Raw genomic sequence first — 15,120 nt, 5'->3', positions numbered from 1 at the left:
CTGGTAATCTAAGAATTAGGGAACAGACACCCTAATTGACGCGAATCTTAAAGATAGATCTATCGGGCCCAACAAGCCCCATCCAAAGTACCGGATGCTTTAGTACTTCGAAATTTATATCATATCCGAAGGGTGTCCCGGAATGATGGGGATATTCTTATATATGCATCTTGTTAATGTCGGTTACCAGGTGTTCACCATATGAATGATTTTTATCTCTATGTTTGGGATGTGTATTGAAATATGAAATCTTGTGGTCTATTATTATGATTTGATATATATAGGTTAAACCTATAACTCACCAACATTTTTGTTGACGTTTTAAGCATGTTTATTCTCAGGTGATTATTAAGAGCTTCCGCTGTCGCATACTTAAATAAGGACGAGATTTGGAGTCCATGCTTGTATGATATTGTGTAAAAACTGCATTCAAGAAACTTATTTTGTTGTAACATATTTGTATTGTAAACCATTATGTAATGGTCGTGTGTAAACAGGATATTTTAGATTATCATTATTTGATAATCTACGTAAAGCTTTTTAAACCTTTATTGATGAAATAAAGGTTATGGTTTGTTTAAAATGAATGCAGTCTTTGAAAAACGTCTCATATAGAGGTCAAAACCTCGCAACGAAATCAATTAATATGGAACGTTTTTAATCAATAAGAACGGGACATTTCACTTATGATCAGTATAAATGGAAAACTTAACACCATAAAGATAATGACGCCAAATCTTTAAAGCAAAAACTACGGCCGTCAATTCTAAATCATGCGTAGGATAACGTTTCTCGTGTTTCTTCAATTGTCGGGAAGCATAAGCTATGACCTTCCCATTTTGCATCAATACACACCCTAAGCCTTTCTTAGAAGCATCACAATAAACCGTCATGTTCTCATTCCCTTCCGGTAAAACCAATATGGGCGCTTGAACAAGCTTATCCTTAAGGAGTTGAAACGCTTGTTCTTGCTTTTCTTCCCATTTCCATGGCACACTTTTACGAGTCAACTTGGTGAGTGGGGTGGCTATTCTAGAAAAATCTTGTATAAACCGTCGATAATACCCCGCTAAGCCTAGAAAACTCCTAACCTCGGTAGGATTCGTAGGTGGTTCCCATCTCATAATTGCTTCTATCTTTACCGGATCAACACAAATACCCTTCTTATTAATGACATGACCCAAAAATTGAACTTCACGAAGCCAAAACTCGCATTTAGAGAACTTAGCAAACAACCTTTCTCTTCTTAAAGTCTCTAATACTTGTCTTAAATGCACCGCATGTTCCTCTTCATTCTTAGAATATACCAAAATGTCATCAATGAATACAATTACAAATCTATCAAGCATCGGTCGACAAACTCTATTCATCAAATCCATAAACGCGGCCGGAGCATTTGTTAACCCAAACGGCATAACCACAAACTCATAATGACCATACCTCGTTCGAAAAGCCGTTTTAGGAACATCTTCTTCCCTCACTTTCAATTGATGGTAACCCGACCTTAAATCTATCTTTGAAAAGAAACTTGCACCTTGTAGTTGATCAAACAAATCGTCTATCCTCGGTAACGGATACTTATTCTTAATAGTGACCTTATTCAATTCTCTATAATCAATGCACATTCTCATAGTTCCATCCTTCTTTTTCACAAATAAAACCGGAGCTCCCCATGGTGAACTACTGGGACGTATAAAACCTTTATCTATCAAATCTTGTAATTGAGTCATCATTTCTCTCATCTCCGACGGGGCTAATCGATAGGGAGCTTTGGCAATTGGCATGGCCCCGGGTATCAAATCTATTCTAAACTCTACCTCTCGTTCGGGAGGTACACCGGGCAATTCACTTGGAAACACATCCGGAAGCTCGTTAACTATCGGTACATCATCTAATTCAACAATTTTTTTTCGAATTATCAACAACATGTGCCAAAAATGCACAACATCCATGAGACAAAAATCTTTTAGCCCTAGCATACGTGCATATAGGAATAGCACGCCTAGCTAGCTCCCCATAAATCCATATAACTTTCCCACTTGGCGATTGAACTAACACAATTTTCTTACGACACAAAATTATCCCTTCATTGTCATCTAACCAATCCATACCCACAATTACTTGAAATTCCCCCATATGCATGGGTATTAAATCAATGACAAACTTTTCATCATCCAAAACAATTTCACACCCCTTAATGATACTATATACCATCACGGTTTTATTATCCGCTATTTCAACCTCTAATGGGTGTTCTAACATACTTGGGGTCATATTAAAATGCTTACAAAAAGAATACGATACAAACGACCGCGTAGCACCGGAATCAAACAAAACATGCGCAGGTAAAGAGTTTACAATAAAGGTACCTGACACCACATTTTGGGACTCCTTCGCTTCGAGTGCGGTAATCTGATGAGCTCGGGCCCTTGGTCGGCTATCACTAGTCTTCGGTTCCGTCTTAACCTCTTTCTTAACGCTACCACTAGCTAAATCCTTCTTGTATTCCGGACATTCGGCTTGAAAGTGACCTTTCTCAAAACAATAATAACATTGCTTACCTTTCTTAGGACATTCGGCGGCCCTATGACCCGGCTTCCCGCAAGAGTAACAATCAGTGGTACCCACTTTACATTCACCCGTATGATTCTTACCACACCTAGTACACGACTTGGCTTCTTTCCCACCGCTCTTACCCGACACAAAACTCCCTTTTGACTTGTGCGGGGATTCGGAACCAAACTTACCCTTCTTCGGACTAACATTATGCATCGCCTTAGAGTCTTGATCTAACTTTCGCTTAAACGCCGCCTTCTTCCTAAGTTCATGCTCTCTAACAAGTGCTCTATTCATCATTTCGGCTAAGGTCTTATAAGTGCTCTTGTCGATAAATTCACTTATCTCGGGATTCAACTTTTCATGATAATGATCCATCATCAACTTGGGACTTGACACAAAGTCCGGACAAAAACGAGACTTATCATTGAACTCGGCATTAAACTCGGTCACCGATTTACTTCCATGCTCTATATTCATAAACTCGGATTTCAACCTACTAACCTCGGCGGGTGGAGCAAATTGGGTCATAAACATTTCACGGAACTTGTCCCATGAGAAACTTGTAGCCACGTCTCGCCCATGAGACTTAACTATGAAATTCCACCACTACCCTTCATTTGATGAGCCGCATAAATTACCTTTAAATGCTCGGGGCATTCACACAACATAAAAGTTTCTTCAATCTCATCGATCCATCTTTGACTAACAATTGGGTCAACCTTACCATGAAACTCCGGGGGATGGCAATTTGCAAAGTTCTTATATTCAAATCGATCATCCTTCCTTCTTGGGGCTTCTACCTCTTCTTGTCTTACCCCACTTCCCCCTTCGCCTCTTAAAGTAGGGTTATTAGCAATAAGAGTCTTTAACTTCTCGTCTAATTGATCGTTTATCAATGTCTTGATCTTTTCTAACAAGGTTGGGGTATAACGTATCAAGGCTTGCCCTATTTGCCCCGAAATGTCATTTGGCATGTTAACTTCTTCGGATTCATTTTGAGAGTCTTCAATAGACTCCATGGATGGGGTGTGGACGTACTCGTCGTCCTCCTCATTACCTCTATTCGGTGATACAATAGCCATTCTGAAAATTACATTCAACTCGTTAGTTCAAATACCTACATCATCATCATAACCAAACAAATCGAAAGAATTCCTAACTCGATTCACCATGACCATAGTAGACGTTCATGTGTACTAAAATGAAGTAATAACAATGGCCTGTTGTTATTACACCATTCCATTACACATTTAATCTACTAAGACATCATGGCTAACGAGTATCAAACTCCTTACATAAACCAATCATAATCTCAATCATTAAACTACAAGTCTCGTCAACGACTCTACCCTATGGAGCATGGCACAACTATTCGACCTTAACACTTATGCAAGTCCTAAACCGCTTATCATTTCATAACAATGGTTTAAGCCTAGATAATCCCTATCGTGGGTTATCCAAGTCCCTTAAACCCCAGCTCTGATACCAACTTTTAACGCCTTTAAACGAGTAAATTTTTTTTTTTTTGAAAAACAGAGTCACTGCCCGGACAAGGTATATGCCGCGGCGCGGTTTGCCTTGTCGCGGCGCGACACAATGCGGGAAACATTACACATCTTAACCCAGTTTCTGATATCAACTTCAGGCCATTGCCGTGGCGCGGAGGGATTTGCCGTGGCGCGACACAACTCGTGTCCAGGATCTGACCTGCAACTTTTTATTTAAACCAAATTTTACACCTTTCATCATTTTTCCAACACAATCAAAACTGCATAATTCATACACAAACTTAAGGAAACAGTTTCTAATATCAATAAACATTCGCAAACATCTTTTAAACATCAAAACATGTTTTCATAATCTAAACCATCATTTGGTCCCAAATTTGACAATAACAAACATGACACATTCAAAACACTAGGCGTTGATAAGCGGTAACCGTAGAGCGTGTTTACAAAAGGGACTTGCAATACCACTTACACTAATGCCAATGCTCCTCTAGCGCTTCAAACGGGCTCCTTACCTTCGCGACGAACCTTAGCACCTAAAACATAAAACATCATGGGAGTAAGCTTTTACACTTAGTGAGTTATAGGAAAGTAGTAAAACATAAAACATAACACTTATCCTTCAACCCATCGGTTGTTTGCTTACTTTCGGATCCGATTCATTCATACCATAGGCATGACTTACTAGGCCAACCCTAGTAATCATACCTAAGCTAACCATAGACATACTAAATATGCCTAAGCTATCATCATTTCATTTCATCATCATTTCAAACATAGACATTTAATGTGTCTAAGCTAAAACAAACCATAGGCAAGATTACTAGCAATGTAATAACCTTGCCTAAGCTAAACATCAACCATAGATACAATTATTAGGCTAACCTAATAATTCTATCTAAGCTACATATATAGTGCACTTAGTCATTACTCTCTTGCACGGATGCAATCCGAGAACACTAAGCCACTCTTGACCCGCCCATATTACCCCCTATAAACTCACCTTGCTTAATTGAATTTCCTTGATCACTTGTAACCTCTTTTCCTTGATTAGCACCTATACATGAGCTAATCCCATTAATCACACAACTCAACAAAATCACAACTTTCATGAATCATTGCATCTTTCTATACTTATACATACACTTAACCCCCTAATCACAACATACATACATTCTAGCCTTGATCTCATCTTTTCTAAGATAAGAATATTACCAATTAAACTTCATAACTTTAATCATGTACATTACTAGTTCATCTCTTTTAGTAATACATGCAACTTTCCACCAATCTTTTCATTATTCATTTAATAAGTTGCATACAATCCAATTCCATTACTAACACCCTTAAGTTATTACTTAATCAAATTCCATAACTTACAATAATAACAATAACTCAAACATGAACATCCTTCTTCAAAATTACTAACTAAAACACATGAACATCTCATTGAGACATTTTATCAAACACTTGGTGTGCATGACTAGAAATTTAACTAGAACATCACTAAATTCATCATATTCATACCATAAATCCAAAATGCAAGTTCATGCTTAATTCTTCTTCCAAAATCAATGACAATTTCATTTTTACTCAAACAATTGTGCACCATTCAACAACTAGCAACTTCTTAAGCATAAATCTCATCATTATCACACAATAAAAGCAATACATAGACATAAAATTCATACCTTGACTTTTAGAGTTTAAGAACCCTAATTGTGCACAAAGAGAGTGAAATTGGAAGATTAAAGCTTGCTAGAGTGATTAAGGTGTGTTAGATTTCACAAATCTTCAATTGCATGAGTCTAATTTCAACAATTTGTGGTTTCTTCCTCCTTCTCCCTCAACATCGACATACACACACATACAGGAGGTTTTTCTGTATAATTTTGTGAATAACTCAATTTCCAGCATTTTAATTCCTTTTTATTTAAATTAACTTTGGCCTAATTGCACTTTCTACTCTCCCCATCACATCTATAGCTAGGAAGGTCCTTAATTCTAACTTTGCACCATTAGTCCTTCTTAACTTAACCAATAAACTTAACTTTTGTCCATTTAACATAAAATAACTTTTACCAATTAATTTCTTAGCAATAAAATTTCACATAAAATAATACCTTAAATAATTGGGATGTTACAGATTTTCATCTTGTAAAATGCATGTAAGCTTGTAAGCTCTTATTTACAACAAAATTAGAAGACCATAAGTTATATAAACTTAGATCCAACATAAGTATATGAAGTTATAACTAGAAAGTTATACTTCCATGTTCTTGAACTTATAAAGTTAACTTTAGTTTCAAGAAATATGAGATCAAGAATAACTAGTAATACTTGACCAATTTAACAACATCACAACTTTAAATAAATAAAATGAAGAAATAAACTAAAGTTACAAGTATTAAGCTCATGTTTGTTTCATACTTGAGAAGATTCAAATCAAAGTTTGGATCTTAAGAAAATGAACTTCAAGTCTACAAAACATGAACACAAAGAAGATCATCAAGCTTATGAATTTTAGATCTTGAAAACATAGTGTAGAACCATAAACTAACAAGTTTAGATTCTTGTTCTTGGTTCTTCATCAAACAAAAGATGGAAGTAACCAAGATTACATGAAGATACAAGTTAGAAAACTTGATCTTTAACAATAATAAACAACAACAAGTAATTAAACAAGAAGAATGATGATGTTTATGTTTCGGTTTTTAAGAGAAAAAGAAGAAGAAAATAATGTTTGTTTACTTACAAACTAGAGAGAAAAGCTTGGAGAAATGAAAGTGTAAGTAACTGTGTGTGAAAAAAATGAAATGATACAAGTAAATAAGTAACAAATAAAAAAATTGAACTCCCTCCCTTTGCTTGAAAGTCGACAGTTTTAGGGCCAAAGGGGAAGGGTCAAGACTCACTTTCTTGTGTTGGGAGGTGGTGAAAGTAAGAAATGGATTAAAGTTAAGTTGCATGGGAGCTTGGTGCTAGCATGCTTGTGACAAGTCTCTTCATACTTAAGTTAATTAATCCAAGTTTAAGCCTTAATAATTCATTTCCATGAATTTTTTTTTTGAAATAGTAATATTTTTTAATATGTTTACAAAACTAGAAATTTTGAAAAAAACTTTACAAAACTAGTAAAATCGGAGTTTCAAACTCCGGTTTGGCCAAATCGGTGTTCCAAAGTCCGGTTTCTATCTACTTTGTTCACATGGCAGAGTGACATGGCAAACCGGACTTTGAAACACCAATTTGCCACGTGGGATTTTTTTTTTTTTTTTTAGGATTATGGGATGAGCTCGTTTATTTGTTTAGAAAAAAGTTTTAATTATTTTTGCTAGATTTAAGGGATGAATATTAATTATTAATAAGCTAATTTGAAACTTCTTTTAATGTAGTTTGAGAAGTGAAAGTTCAGATAGTTATTACTCCGTAATTAATAAGCTAATTCTTTTAAGGGATGAATATCAATTATTAACAATTAATTTTTTTTTAAAACAAATAAACAAGCTCATCCCAGAATCCTAAAAAAAAAAAAATGCCACGTGGCAAACCGGTGTTTCAAAGTCCGGTTTGCCATGTCACTCTGCCATGTGGACAAAGTAGATAGAAACCGGACTTTGGAACACCGGTTTGGCCCAAACCGGAGTTTGAAACTCCGGTTTTACTAGTTTTGTAAAGATTTTTTTCAAATTTCTAATTTTGTAAACATATTAAAAAATATTACTATTTTAAAAAAAATTCCATAATAGTGGGCTAACTAGTCCATTAAGAAAGTAGGGTGGGCTTCCAAGTCCATACCCATTAATAAAGGCCCAAGTCCAAGTAAGTAACAAATTAAATAAATATAGCCCAAGCAATTAACTAGTTACATTAGTTAATTAAAAATGATTAATAATAATTAATCATGAACGTAAATTATATTCGAAATATTATTCGTGTAAAGTACGTGTGTCACAAAGACGAGTCGGGACATGTAAAGTCAAATACGATAACAAGTAAATGTATAAAAATACATTTAATAAAGCGCAAATATTAATAATGAATATTAATAAATATACAATGGAAAATCCAGGGTCGTTACATTACCCACCTGTTAAAGAAAATTTCGTCCCGAAATTTTAAGCTGAGGTAGATGGAGGAGTTGGGAAAAGGTGAGGATACTTCTGCATCATTTGATCCTCTCGTTCCCAGTTAAACTAAGGTCCTCTTTTGGCATTCCATCGGACTCGGACGATCGGAATCCTATTGTGTTTCAAAGTTTTGACCTCACGGTCCATAATTTCGACAGGCTCTTCCACGAAGTGGAGTTTGTCATCAATTGTAAGTTCATCCAATGGTATGACATGTTCTGGTTCAGAAGACACTTCTTCAAATTCGATACATGAAAGGTAGGATGAACTGAGCTTAATTGAGTCGGAAGATCCAGACGGTAAGCAACGGGTCCAACACGCTCCAAGATTTCAAAAGGACCAATGTATCGCGGATTGAGCTTTCCACGTTTTCCAAAACGAATTACACCTTTCCAAGGTGCAACTTTCAACATTACACGGTCACCCACGTTGAATTCGAAGTCCTTACGTTTAAGGTCGGCATAACTCTTTTGGCGATCACGGGCCGTCTTGAGTCTCGCTTGAATTTGGACAATCTTCTCAGTTGTTTCATGGACTATCTCGGGTCCGGTGATTTGCGTTTTGCCTACTTCGGCCCAACAAATAGGATATCGGCATTTTCGGCCATACAACGCTTCAAAAGGTGCGGTATTAATACTCGAATGATAACTGTTGTTGTAAGAGAATTCGGCTAGCGGCAAATGCCTTTCCCAAGCCTTTCTAAAATCAATGACACATGCACGCAACATGTCCTCCAAAGTCTGAATCGTGCGTTCGCTTTGTCCATCGGTCTGTTGGTGATATGCAGTGCTCATGTCGAGACGAGTCCCCAAGGCTTCTTGCAAAGAACTCCAAAATCTGGAAGCAAAACGGGGATCGCGATCTGAGATGATCGATAAGGGCACACCATGACGAGATACAACCTATTTTATGTAAAGTTGAGCGAGTCTCTCCATCGTATCCATTTCCTTCATGGCTAAGAAGTGTGCAGATTTAGTGAGACGGTCAACAATAACCCAGATGGTATCGTATCCGCCCACCGTCCTTGGTAATTTCCTAATGAAATCCATTGTTATCCTTTCCCACTTCCATTGCGGGATTTCCGGTTGTTGAAGTAACCCAGAAGGCCTCTGATGTTCGCCCTTAACTTTCGAACAAGTCAAACACTTACCAACATAAGTTGCAACATCCTTCTTAAGATTAGGCCACCAATACTGTTCCTTGAGATCGTGGTACATTTTACCCACTCATGGGTGAATCGAATATCTCGACTTGTGGGCTTCATCAAGTATAAGGCTCCGTAGATCTCCATAACGAGGTACCCAAATTCTTCCAGCATAGCATCGGAGTCCAGTTTCCTTAACTTCAAATCGAGAAACGAGAATGTTCAAGTGTTCGTGAGAGATATTCTCCTCTTTGAGAGCCTCATCTTGGGCTACTCGGATCTGGCTATTGAGGTTCGAATGAATGGTGATCTTCAGTGCTCGAACACGAAGAGGTGCCATCCTCTCCTTTCGGATCAAAGCGTCAGCTACAACATTGGCCTTGCCAGGGTGATAACGAAGTTCACAATCATAGTCATTCAGCATCTCGATCCATCGACGCTGTCTCATATTCAGTTGCTTCTGATCGAAGATGTGTTGGAGGCTTTTATGATCGGTGAAAATAGTGCTCTTTGTTCCATAAAGGTAGTGTCTCCACAGCTTTAATGCAAAGACAACGGCTCCAAGCTCGAGATCGTGCATTGTGTAATTTTGCTCGTGAATCTTCAGTTGTCGGGAGGCGTAAGCGATAACCTTTGTGCATTGCATCAGTACACAACCAAAACCACTTTTCGAGGCATCGCAATAAACGAAAATCGTCACTGCCTTCAGGAAGTGATAAGATAGGTGCGGTGGTTAACTTCTTTTTCAAGGTTTGAAATGCTGATTCATGTTCGGGTTCCCAAATGAACTTCTTCCCTTTGTGAGTCAGCGCGGTCAAAGGACGCGCAATCAGAGAGAAACCTTCAATAAATCTTAGATAATAACTAGACAAAGATGTTGCTCATGTTCTTCTTCACTTTTGGAGTAGATGAGGATATCATCTATGAAGACGATAACGAACTTATCCAGGTATGGCTTGCAGACACGATTCATGAGATCCATAAATACGGCAGGTGCATTTATTAAACCAAATGGCATCACGAGAAACTCGTAATGACCATAACGGGTCCTGAATGCAGTCTTCATCACATCGCTCTCTTTCACCCTCAACTGGTGATAACCGGATCGCACATCGATCTTAGAGTAAATGCTTGATCCTTGTAGTTGATCAAAAATATCGTCAATTCGGGGAAGGGGATATCGATTCTTGATCGTCAATTTGTTGAGTTCACGGTAGTCGATACATATGCTAAATGATCCGTCCTTCTTCTTCACAAATAAAACAGGTGCGCCCCAAGGCGAGAAACTTGGTTGGATAAATCCATGGTCTAGTAGTTCTTGTAATTGGCTCTGCAACTCTTGCATCTCGGAAGGTGCGAGTCGATAAGGTGCGCGAGCTACAGGTGCAGCTCCTGGCACTAAATTGATCTGAAACTCCACTGCTCTCGGTGGTGGTAATCCAGGCAATTCTTCCAGAAAGACATCGGAAAATTCGTTCATAATTCGTACGTCATCCACACTCTTCACCTTAGTTTCTAACGTTTTCACATGTGCCAAAACAGCAAGACGTCCTTTCTTCATGATCTTTTGCACTTTCATGCAACTAATGAGATTCAGTTTCGAGCTACATCTCTCTCCGTAAATAATCAGTGGCTCACCGTCTCTGTGTGGTATACGAAGAGCTTTATCTCCACAGATAATGTCAGCCCTTATCTTGGTCAACCAGTCTATACCGACAATAACATCAAAGCTTCCCAACTTAATGGGTATCAAGTCAATCTCGAAATCCACACCGGCTATGTTGATAATAGCTCCTCGGCTAATTTGGTCAACTTTCTCAAGTTTTCCATTGGCTACCTCTACAAGCATACTCTCCTTTAAAGGAACTAACGACCAATTTATCTTAGAGCAAAAGTGTCTACATACATAACTTCTATCGGCACCAGTATCAAATAGGACAGAAGCTAATAGATTATTGATAGTGAATATACCTGTGACCAAGTCGAGGTTCTCACGGGCATCCCTTACATTTACGTTGAAAGCTCTGCCACGCGGTGGTCCGCCGTCCTTTCGCTTGTTGGGACACTCATTTTTGATGTGGCCCGGTTGTCCACACTCATAGCACTTTCTCGGTCCAGTAGGGTTTATCTTCACATTCAGGGTGGTGATCTTGTAGTCTTTGCCAATATGCCCAGTCCTTTTACATTTTTCGCAGACCACGTTGCAGTACTCGGCGTGATGCTTGTAGCATCTCTTGCACTGCGGCAGACTATCCTTGTAGTTAGAGCTCTAGCTAGTGTTCGGATTGGGGTTCCTTCCGTCGTTGTGCCTCTTAGCAGGGTTTTGTTCAAAGACCCTCCCTTTGTTGTTGTCCCACTTACGCTTCTCACTACTACCTGATTCAGAATTAGCCTTTTCTGGTTCTTGGCTGGTGATTTGGTTCATCAGGGTATGCGCCATGCGCATAGCTTCCGGGACATCAGCTGGTTTTGAAGAGGTGACATTTCCTTGGATGGACTTGGGAAGTCCCCAGAAATACCGATCCATTCGCTTAAATTCGGGGGTGACCATCGTAGGACACATCAGAGCTAATTCCAGATACCTTCGGTTATAACTATCAAGATCATTTCCTACCATTTTCAGTCCCCAAAACTTAGTTTCCATCTTTTGTATCTCTGTCCTGGGGCAATACTCTTCAATCATGGCCCCCTTAAATTCCTCCCACGGGGTAGCATACGCCTCATCAATACCCTTAGCTTGAGCAAGTGTGTTCCACCAGGTTAGGGCACTGTCCGATAGTGTACAGGAGGCATACTTAGTTTTGTTCATTTCTGAACAGTTGCTTACACGGAACACAGCTTCTAATTTCTCAAACCACCTAGTCAGTCCAACTGGCCCCTCAGTACCACTGAAGTTGTGGGGCTTGCAGCTTTGGAATTCCTTGTATGTGCACCCGTTATGATTGTGCTGGATAACCGATGGAGCTTGGGGGTTTATTTCCGCTATAGTTGCGGCTACCCGTTCGGCTATCATTTCTTCGATCTGTGCTGCTGTGGGCGTTGATCTTCCGTTAGCCATTGATCTTCTAAACAAATTTTTTAACTCAAGTCAAAATCCAGTCATTCAAATAATAATAATACAGTATATGGTAACCAACATGGAATCAACACAACACATGCTAATTAAGTAACGCAAATAGATTCAGATACCACAAAGTCCTCATACAATAACGTAAATGGAACATCGTACAAAAATTAAACAACCCAAAGTTCCATTCATTAATAAAAAATTGCATACACCCGTATAAGGTTCGTACAATACATGAGTGAAACATGAAACTACAAACGGGATTACATAATGAAATCTAATACAAAAGCCCTATGGTGATGGTGGGTAAAGGATGTCTATCATGTGGGACACCTGGTCCTCGAGCTCAGTTACCCGAGCACGAAGGGTATCCACCTCCCTCGTCAGTTCCTTGACAGAGGGAGAGGCTGGTGGAGTAGGCGGTGCTGATGGTGCAGGTGGTGCCGGTGGAGCTGGTGGTGCAGATGGTGCTGGTGGAGCGAGTGGTGCAGACGGTTCGGCAGCAAAAGTAGATACTGCGTAACGGGGAGCCTTACGTATGAATTGATCAGCAGGATACGGCACAAGCCGCTTGCGGGCGGTAACTCTAACCTTCAGTCCATGTGTGTTAACGAACGATCTACCTCCGTTAACCCCTGTAATAATGGTACCGTCGAAACGATACCGCTTCTTCGGCGGGGTAGAGGGTAGCTGCACGGGTGCTTCCGCGGGGTCCTCGTCGGAATCTTCGTCAGAATCATCCTCGCTGAAGTCATCGGATGATGAGTCGTCGGAATCATCGGAAGGTGGATGTGCTAGGCCTGTAGTCATCAGTCGGTGTCTGCCGGGTGGAATCGGCACGACACATCCATCAGGAAGGCGTCTGACCCAATGGTTATGCTCATTACGGAACGGAACGTCCCCATATTCCTCAGGAATCACAGCACCACCAGAATGGTGCTGTGGCTCCGAGGGTCCTGGGATGAGTGGAGCTGGAATCTCCGGTGGATCCTCATATCCGTCTGAGATGATCACTGGGTCGGGTGCATGGCTACTGGCTCCAGAGGACGAAGCGCCAGAGTCGCTGGAGGGTAAAGAGGACGGGATCTATTTGTCGGCAGCAGTAGCAGGCGAGGTGGTGGATGAGTCTGAGTCGCTCTCCAAAATGATAACGGGCGGGACATCCGACATCTGAACAAGGAAAAATAACTTTTTCCATGTCAGTAAGTCATATAGCAAGCACGTATTAGGCAAAGTAACTAAAACAGTCTAGGTCATCTATAGCAGTAAGTAGCATGGCAATAACGACAAGTATCATGCAATCGAAAGCAGATAATAGCATGCAGTAGTGAAAGCAAGTAACAGTATACGGCATCTAGCAGTAAAAGTAAACTGCAGCAAGCAGCAAGTTTCGCAGAAACAAGTAAACTAGCAAGTTGTAGATTAGTCATATTAGTGAATCCTACTCGGTCCGGTCTAGACTCACTAATGCAACCTAATTCCCTACAACCAATGCTCTGATACCAAATGTGATGCCCCGTATAAAACCATCGTGTACGGATCATGAACAATAGGATCATTACAAGGTCAAACACTATATGCGGTTTTGAAATAAGTTTGCATTCATAAGAAAAGGTGATGTCTTAACCAACATCAAATGTTTAACAACCGATAGTATGCTTCTATGAATAGAAGAAATTAATAATAGTACGTGACCCATAGGTCGTTACAAATTCATTGTTTCAAAAGTAACAAAGTTTGGATGCAAAATAAACGTTTCATGTGAAGACATCTTTAATAAGCGCAGCGGGAGTCTACAAAGCATGGCAACTACAACGGAAGCAATCAAACCTTAAGCACCTAAGAAAAACATGCTTAAAAATGTCAACACAAAGGTTGGTGAGCTATAGTTTAACGTAACAGTAATGTAAGGTAGGCCACGAGATTTCAGTGTTTCAAAACAGTATGAAAAGTATATGTTTAACCGTGGGCACTTGGTAACTAACTTAACGTAAATAACACCCCATAAATGTACACTTGGCGAGTGCGTAAGTTTACGAAGTATTAAACACCCGTTAAATGCTAGCGCTACTAGCCCGAGTGGGGATGTCAAACCCTATGGATCCATATCTAAGATTCGCATTCACCGGTTCAAAGACCAATGACTAAACGTTACCGAGCTAAGGGGAAAGTTTATGCCATTGTATAACCCACACATATATAAAGTTTAAGTACTCGTGCCTAGTATGTAAAACGTAAAATGTGCATGTATTCTCAGTTACCAAAAAAGTTAAAGTAAAAAGGGATGCTATAACTCACAGTGGAAAGTAGTAAAAGTCGATACGCGGGAATAGCAAGCAAGTGGTTGGTCCAGAAGGTCCTCAACCTAAGTCAAAAGTTACTAAGTCACTAAATCGTTCCCGAAGGTTTAAAAGTATGTAAATTAAGTCTTAAGTATCATCATCATTCATCATTAATCAAAAAGTGTAAAGTAAGTTTCAATCAAGAATAGAGTTTGAAATAAAGGCTGACTTCGTTCAGTCGCCACGACCTCTATACAAACTGAAATGAGGTGAGACCAGTGGCCATGGCTCCGTATATGAGTGCCCTAGAGGCTGACCAATTTCCAGAACCAAACTCGTCTTCGTTTGACCGTGGTGACGGTTTAAGTGCGAGTATGTCAGAAATTTTAGCACAACGTTAAAAGGGTGTAGTGTGTGATGACCCGGGAAT

The sequence above is a fragment of the Rutidosis leptorrhynchoides genome, chromosome 2 (assembly GCF_046630445.1).
Source record: "Rutidosis leptorrhynchoides isolate AG116_Rl617_1_P2 chromosome 2, CSIRO_AGI_Rlap_v1, whole genome shotgun sequence".
NCBI lineage: Eukaryota > Viridiplantae > Streptophyta > Magnoliopsida > Asterales > Asteraceae > Rutidosis > Rutidosis leptorrhynchoides.
This window is presented reverse-complemented; position numbering follows the sequence as displayed.